Raw genomic sequence first — 9,441 nt, forward strand, 5'->3', positions numbered from 1 at the left:
CCTGGCCCTGCTATATGTAATTTGAAAGTGTCTTCTCACTGTTTTGCAGTAGTTATCAAATATGATCTAAATTGGGTATGGTGTCATAATTGTAATCTCAGAACTCTGGGAGACTTAGGCAGGAGGATTATAAATTCAAGTACAACCTGGACAATTTAGTAATTTAGAAAGAACTTGTCTCAAAACAAAATAATAAAAGGGGCTGGTGATATAGCTCAGAGAAAGGCCCTGGGTTAAATTCTCAGTACTCCCTAAAATGATTTAATACCTTTACTAGAATTTTAACCTTGTTGAAATAAAGGAAGTTTTAGATTTAATATGAGTTTCAAGTTAAATAGCAGTTAACACAATGGAATTTTCTTCAAATTATTCATAAAAGAAGGTAGAATTTAGAAGACATAAATGGATATTTCTATTATATTTGACTCTGATGTAGATGCTTAATAAACATAATCACATGCAATATAATTCCTGTTACATTCAAAGTTGCTGGGCATTTTTGAGTCTAAAGGTCACTAAAATACTATTCAGATATTTTTACTTTGTGGAAGTGATGAGTATGTCACAAACTATGTTTTTAATAGCAAAGAGTTCAAAATTTTGTGGAACAGGTTAGGAAGACACATATTTCTGCCATAAATAACATTGTAGAGTTTACAAGTGGGTATGATAACAATCAGATAGGTGATAATGAAAGCTTTTAAGGAGAAGGTAGCATTTTGCCATTATTGGTCTTGAAGGATAGGTAGTACTTCTATGGATACAGATGCAATAGGGCAATTTAAATTGAGAGATAATCAAGAACATAGGCAATGATAATAGGAATGCACAGTGTACATCTATAACAACTCTATCTTTGGAGTCTACGGCATTGTCCTTAAGATTTTTCAATTTGAAGGCTCTCAGATTTGGTGTTTTGTGAAGTTTGTTAAAATGTAAATCCTTTAGCTTTACTCTTTGTCATTTAAGTTTAAGTTCATTCTGGAATATGCATTTTTCAACAGCCACTTCAGCTAGTCTAGCAGAAACATTGAGAGATCCAGCCTAAGAAAAAAAGGAAATATAAAAAGAGGCACCTATAAATCGTGTGGCTAAGAGCAAGAGCCTAGGAGGTAGAACCTGTGCAAAGAACAAATATTTTCATGGGAGGTGCAGGGAAGTGTGTAGAGGCTAAATTGTTTCTTAATAATCAATACATATTTGAATAGCCTCTGAGGACATTCACCTCCAACACTAATTAATTTGTACTGTTCTCCAGAATATAAACCAATTACAAACAAGGATATCTAAGGGAAGGCAATGTAACTGAGCATTATTCACAGGTAACCTGAGGTCAGGTGATGACCATTTTACTGTCTCCAAGTAATTGATAGAATGTTTCTCAGAGCAGAGAAAAAGTCTACTAAATAGGAACTGTCTTTCAGATCTCAATGAAGACATTTAGACTTGGCTAAGCAAAATAAATTATTGGCAAAATGGCAGTGAATGTTTGTAAAATTATGTTGTCTAACTACACATATGTGTTTCCTCCTTTCATGAAATTGGCCTACAAAAGAATCAGAAACTATATATGCTAAAATTAGTTGAAAACCTGATTAGAGGTGGCATACATGTAGAAGATCTTTTTTGCTACCAACAAATGTGATGAAATATTCAGTAAGTCAGAACTAGTGAATTCCCTAAGAGAAATAGCCAGGAAAACAATTTTCCAATGATTTCATTATGGCCATGTAGTCAGCTGTCTGGCTATATGAAGTTTATGAACAGGTTTAGCAGAAAAACTGACATTGAAAATCATATTTGTTTTTATCTTTCAATTAATTGTATAGGTATACTTGTGGAATACAGAATGATCACATTCATCATAGAGAATTTGTATCTGTACATAATATATCTTGATTCTTCCTTCTCCCCCACTCCCCTCCCTGCCCTCTGTTCAACTCTTCTTCCCCTCTTATATACAAAAGCTTCATTTCCATTTTTTTCTTCTATTCTGTTTCTTTCTTTTCCCTTTCTTCCCTTCCCTCTAACCTCTTTCATGTTTCTCTTCACATTTCAATGTTCTCTTTGTGCTCTCCTATGTCTATTATCTATTTTGGTCCTTATTTACCCTTTTGATTTCTCACACATTGCAATGTGATATTTAAACACATGTGTCTAATTTATTTCCCTTAAATTTATACTACTTTATGGCAAAGTAGTACTTCATTGCATATGTAAACCACATCTTCTTTATCCATTTATCCATTGATGAGCATTTGGGCTGTTCCGAAGATTTAGTTACTACACGTTGTGCTGCTATAACATGAATGTGCATGTATTGCTATGGTATAATAATTTTAATTCTCACAGGAAGATATAAAAAGATATAAAAAAGGCTAATAGTTTGGTCAAATGGAACCTCTAATTTTACTTTTCTGAGGAATCTACATACTGATTTCCATATTGGTTATACCAATTTACCTTCTCACAAACTGTGGAGAAGGGTTCCCTTTTCCCCACAGCCTCACCAGCATTTGTTTTTGGTTGATTTCTTAATAATAACCATTCTTTTTGGAGTGAGATGGAATCTTTGAATTTAGGGGGATTGGCTTTTTTGAGTTCTTTGTATATTATAAATATTAATTATTTGGGGAATAGCTTGTTTTTTTCTTCTTCTTCCTCTTCCTCTTCTTCTTCCTCTTCTTTATGTTCTGCTTCCTCTTCCTCTTCTTCCTAATCTTCTTCTTCTCCCTCTTCCTCCTCCTCTTCCTCTTCTTTCTCTTCCTCTTATATTTCCTCTTTTTCCTCTTCTTCCTCTTATTTTTCCTCTTCTTCCTCTTCCTCTCCCTCCTCTCCCTCTTCTTCCTCTTCCTCCTCTTCCTCTTCTTCTTCCTCTTCCTCTTCTTCGTCCTCCTCCTTTTCTTCCTCCTCCTCCTCCTCCTCCTCTGATCAAACTCAGGACTTTGCACTTATCAGGCAGGTGCTGGTGGGTTTTTTCTCTTTTTCCTTTCCTTTTCTTTTTTTTTTTCTTTTCATACTGGGGGTAGAACTCTAGGCCTTGTGCTTGTCAGGCAGGCAGTAACACCACTGAGCCAAATCCCCAGCCCAGTGGTTTCTTTTTCTGTACAAAATCCTGTTAATATGATAAGACTCAGACAAAGGTGAAAATGTTAAATAATGAAAAAGGAGTCCTTAGATTTTCCACGTATGCTAGTAAGAATCAGGAAAAAAATCATAAATTTTCTTCTAGCCATCATTTTTCATTATGCATATGTCAGAATGATAAAGTTTCCTCATATATATATGCACATAACTACTTGGGCTCAAATCTACAGTCACTTTCAGCACTAGGTCTACTTTTCCTTGGCTTACTAAAGTGGGCAGCTAGTAAGAATTCTAAAATAAAACTGCCTCTTCATGAAATAATTACCTATTAAAAGGATTGGGGGTTTCAGGGCAGGATTTCACACACCAAAATAAGTTCTCAACTTGCCAAAGGTATGTCTCAAATACCATCATTAATAATTAGATGACCTGATACTTTTTTCTTTTTCTAATATTTGATTCTTACCCTTTTGTCCTTTCCCCTACCCCCCCACTTCCCCTTTGCACTTTTTCTTCCTATTTCACATTACCTATTAAACATTTTCACCCTTATTTATACTTTTAGTTTTTCAAACCAGAGACTCTATTCTGTATTTACACATGTGTCTGTTTCTTTGCCATTACCACGGTGTTTTTATCACAGTAGCTTTGTAGTATAGTTTCAGGTTGGGGGTTGTGTTCCCCCCCCTCTTTTGCCCAGAATTGCTGTTGCTATTCTAGGTCTCTTCTAAGTTCTAAAGGAATTTTTGTATTGATTTCTCAAGTTCTGTGAAGTATGCTGTTGGAATTTCAATTGAGATGGCACTGAATCTGTATAGTAGTTTTGGAAGTATGGCCATTTTTACTATATTTGTTGTTGCTTCCCTCGAGCAAGGGGTATCTTTCCATTATCTGATATCCTTTTTAATTTCTTTTTTCAGAGTGGTGTAGTTTTCAGCATAGAAGTCTTTAAATTCTTTTGTTAGGTTGATTGCTAGGTATTTTATTTTTTGAATGCTATTGGGAAAGGAGTGGTTTCACCAGTTCTTCTCTCAGTGAGTCTGTTGTTCATGTACAGGAAGGCTATTGAGTTTTGTATGTTGACCTTCTATCCAGCTACACTACAGAATTTGGTTATTAAGTCTAGAAGGCTTTTTGTGGAGTTCTTGGGGTATTCTATATAGAGTATCCTGTCATCTGCAAATAGTGACAATCTAACTTATTTCCTACCTTTATTTCTTTTATTTATTTCTCATGTCTAATTGCTGGGGCTAATGTTTCAAGAACTATACTGAACAGGAGTGGTAATAGTGGACATCCTTGTCTTGATCCTGATTTTAGCATGAAAGTTCTCAGGTTTTTTTTTTCCTACTATTTATTATGATATTGGCTGTTGGTTTTTCATAGATGGCTTTTATCAGTTTGAGATAAGAGACCATCTTATTCCATTTTCAGTAGGGATTTTATCATGAATATGTGTTGGGTTTTGTTGAATGCTGTTTCTGAATCTATTAAAATGATCATATGTTTTTTGTCCTTGGATCTATTAATATGCTACAATACATTTATTGATTTGCATACATAGAACCATCCCTGTATCCCTGGGATAAATCTGACTTGGTCAGGGTATATGATCTTCTTGATGATCTTTTGCATTCTGCTTGCTAGTATCTTATTGAGGATTTTTGCACATATGTTTATTAGTGAGATTGACCTATAGGTCTCTTGTTGTTTGGGTTTTTCTATGATTTGGGGATCAAAGTGATGCTTGCTTCTAGGAATGAATTTGGGAGTATTACATCCCTTTTAATTTCTTTGAAGAGTTTAAATAGTAGTGGCAATAATTCTTTTCTAAGAGTCTTGTAGAATTCGGCAGTAAAGTCATCAGAACCTGGGCTTTTCTTCCTTGGGAAGATTTTAATTACATTTTCAACTTCATTGATTAATATTCAGTTGTTTAGAATTTTTAGGTCTTCTTCATTTACTTTGGTAATTCATATATATGTAGAAATCTTTGAATTTCTTCTGTGATTTTCATCTTATTGGTGCATAGTTTCTCATAGTAAGTATTGATGATCCTCTGGATGCCTGCTGGGTCCATTATAATTTCACCATTTTCATTCCTAATTTCATGGATTCGGGCCTTTTCTTTCCTCTTTTTTTATGAGCTTGGCTAAGGTCTTGTTGATTTTGTTTATTCTTTCAAAGATCTGACTCTATGCTTCATGGATTTTTTTTTCTATCTTTCTCTTAGTTTCCATTGCATTTATTTCTGCTCTGATCTTTATAACGTCCTCCCTTGTAAGAGGTTTGAGTTTGTCCTGCTCTTCTTTCTCTAGAAGTTTGATGTTCAGCATTAGGTTATTTACTTGAGCTCATATTTTAAATTGAGTTCATTGGTACATTTTAGGGATACCGTACAGTTACATTCATGGTTGGGATCTTGTACCTCTACATGACAAGTCTTGGTTCTGATTTTTTCCCCTTGTCCCTGCCCTCCCTTTATCCCTCTCTTCCCCTCTCCATTTACAAACACTTTATTTCCATCTTTTCATTTTCTCATTTTTTTTCTTTTCCCTTATTATCCTTCCCTACCCATCCCACCTTCCCTACACCTTTAGGCCTTTTCTTCCTATTTCACAATGTCAGTTATCTCATTAGGATCTTATGTACTATTATAGTTTATTCACACCAGAGAAACTATTCGGTATTTACACCTGTGTGACTTATTTATTGCACTTAGGAGTATATCCTCAATATGTATCCAGTTTTCTATGAACTAATCTAATTTCTCATTCTTTATAATATGATTATCACTGTTATTAATTTCCCTTGTAAGACTGCTTTCATTGTGTCTCATAGATTACAATATATTGCATTGACATTTTCAATTAATTGTAGAAATTGCTTGACTTTTTCATTAATTTCCTCTGTGACCCATTGGTTTTTCAGAAGTGTGTTGTTTAATTTCCATGTGCTTATGCAATTCGTGTAATTTCTTTTGCTATTGATCTCCAATTTACCGCATAATGATCTGATAATACACAGGGGATAACTTCAGTTCATTTTAACTTACATAAACATGTTCTTTGAGTAAGTATGTGGTCTGTTTTGGAGAATGACCTATGTGCAGCTGAAAAGAATGCATATCCTGATTTTATGGGTTCAAACATTGTGTAAACATTAGTTAAGTCCATTTGTTCATGAGTTTGGTTGAGTTTTGTGTTTTGTTGTTTATATTTTGTTTAGTTGATCTATTTGTGACAGTGAGGTATTGAAGTCCCCCACTATCATTGTATTCGTGCTTACCTGACTTTTCATGTCCCTTATTTTTTATATAGTTGGGTGCACTAGTATTTGGTGCATATATATTTATAATTGTCACTTATTCCTCTTGGATTGTTCCCTTTACAAGGATGCAGTGGCCTGCTTTGTCTCCCTTAATTAGTGTTATTTTGAAATCCATTCTATCTGTAAATACAATAACTTATAATTCCTTTTTTTGATATTTCTGTTGCATGGAGTGTTGTTCTTTATCCTTTAACTTTTAGTCTATGTATTTCTTTTTGAGCTAAATGTGTTTCTTTTATTCAGCATATTATTGGATCTTATTCTTGACCCATTCTGCCAGTCTATTTCTTTCGATTAGTGAATTGAGACCATTAACATTGATAGTTATAACTGACGTGAATTGACTTATCTTTGTTATCACCTTTTCTTCATATTTGATTATCCCCCTTTGTATTTAATTTTTGTCTTGCCTGATGAATTCATTCTCCTGGGCTTAATGGAATTGTGATCCTAATTGTCTTATTCTAGGACATTTTTTGAGTGCTGGTTAGGTATTCATGAAGTTTCTCAGGTGCTCTTTGTCACAAAAGTATCTTATCTCTCCATTGATTTTTGAAAGATAGTTTTGCAGGCACATCAATCTGGTTTTGAGGTTGTTTCCTTTTAGGGCTTGAGATACTTTACTCTAGGTTCTTCTTGACATGAGGGCTTGTGTTTAGAAGTCTGCTGTGATACTGATGGGTTTTCCTTTGCATGTGATTTGCTTCTTTTTTCTAACTGCTTGTAGTAGCTTGTTTTTCTGTTGGTTTTCTGGAATCTTGACTATTATATGCCTAGATATAGATTTTTTAAATATCATAGCTAGTTGGAATCCTATACATATCACTTTCTGAATGTCAAATTCTTTCCCCCTTCTTGGGAAGTTTCTCTGCCTTTACTTCTGTGAACAGTGTTTTTATGTCATTTTTCACTATCTCCTCTTTCTACATTGACTCTGATCAATCTTTTGTTATTCTTCTTCACATCATCTAGCAGCTGCTGGATTGATTTTTCATGGTCCCTTGCTAGTTTTATGAAATCTTTTCTTTCCTGGTCACTAATAGTAATCCTGTCTTCTACACCTGATATTTTGTCCTCACATTGACTCCTTCTGCTATGTAAACTTTCAAAGGAGTTTTTAATCTCCTAGAGGTGTTTTCATCTGTCTTATTGATTCCATTTGTTTATTGTGCTGGGATTTTTTCATGTTCTTCTGCTCCTCTATATTTTTATCTGTGTCTGGTCCATGCTTATTGATCATGTCTTTCACTATGGACATGATGTCTGTTGTTATCTGAGGAATCATTTCTGATTTTATTTTTTCCAGATCCTCTTTTGTTGGCAGTTCAGGGAGTCAAGGTGATTGAGTTTCATATTGTTCCTTCTTGTTGCCCCTTGGGGTTGTCTTTGGTTATCTGGAAGTCTGGTTTTTAATCTTGTTTAGGTGTCATCTCATTTCAACTGGTACAGCCTTCTGTGCCTTTATTGAAGTGACTCCTTGCTCTACCAGTGGGCATCAATTCTCAACAAGCCTCAAAGAGTCATTTTCACTGCTGTTCACCACTGTGCCAATTCCTGGATTCAGAATGATGGCCTATGGATCCCCATGCTGGGTTGATGTCCAGGCAGGCTTCTGGTTGGGGCCTGCATGCATGCACACTTGTTTTCTAGTGGCGCCTTTGGCTCGGGTTTTTGATAGCAGTTGAAGCCTCTGGTGTATGGGTGGGGCCCTGGGTGGGGCCTGTGCACCTATTCTGCTGTTGTCTGGGAAGGCTTCTGGCTGGGGTCTGTGCTGCAGGGCACCTCATGACCTGATACTTTGATTATTAATTTTACTTTGTTAAGGCATATGCATTTTGATTGGGAGGTCTTATGGTGTTATCTGCTGATATCTTAATAGATATTAACAGCTTCCTCAAAGTAGGTATCACCAAAATGACACACAGTTATTCCTGGTATGTATTTGAACCAATTCTCACTTGGAAAAGCAACCAAATATCTAGTAAAGCTGAAAATACTCCTGAAACCTAAGTAAAATTCAATGAAACTTTCACTTTTGATTAACAGATATATATATATATATATATATTCATAAATAAATACAGTATCCTACAAGAACATCACATGAAACATTTTCTGACTTGTATGTATATCACTGAAAATTTAGCATGCTGAATTCAGACCATTGGTTCCTTTCTTTTCTTTTTTTCCTTCTTCCCAAATAGTAAGTACAATTGAGGAAGGGCAGAATACTGAAAGAAGAAAAACATTTGCTCAATGAATCTAGGATGTTCCTTCAAATAAATCATTGATTTCAAATTGGACTCTATTTTAGTTTGTGTTACAATATGAATATCTTACTAGGAAAGAAAATATCAAAGAACATGGCTATGGCATGAAAAAAATGACTTTCACTTTTTTCCTCATAACCCTTGGATAAATAAACATTTAGATTCATTATAGTGTATCTGAATTGGGATTTTTCCTATGGTAGAAAGTCTCCTCCATCATTCCAATCAACTTTTCCTCCTAGAAAATAGTGTTACCTAAAACAAAGAACAAGCATTGTGAGGTTTTCCAGGAGGAAACCATATGAAATTTAAGGGAGACTTTCAAGGTTACAAGTTAAAATATAGAGGTGAAAATTATTTAAGTTGTGGTCAATGAGAGGATAACCTAAAGGAGCACAAATTTCAGAAAGGTAGTCTTGCCTTTTTCATTTCACTTCAGTAAATATGGTCTTATTACTTTAGATAGGTCTCCTCTTATGCGCTTACAAAGTACACTGAATTTGCCTATGGTCATACTTTCCACATTTAACAGTGTTTATTATTCTCTCTCACTAGAATACAAGGTTCAAGAACTCAGAAATTATGGACTTTGTGGACTTAAAACTGTACAAACTTTAAGCCAAATAAACCTATCCTTTTTAATAAAAAAGAAATTGCATACCTCTTATTATTTTCTATACTCTCAATACAAAATATGTTGCCTGGCACATCAAAAATGCTGGACAAATATTTAGTGAGTTAATATTTGATTAAT

The sequence above is a fragment of the Fukomys damarensis genome, unplaced genomic scaffold (genome assembly GCF_012274545.1).
Source record: "Fukomys damarensis isolate Sample0158 unplaced genomic scaffold, DMR_v1.0_HiC HiC_scaffold_39, whole genome shotgun sequence".
Lineage (NCBI taxonomy): Eukaryota > Metazoa > Chordata > Mammalia > Rodentia > Bathyergidae > Fukomys > Fukomys damarensis.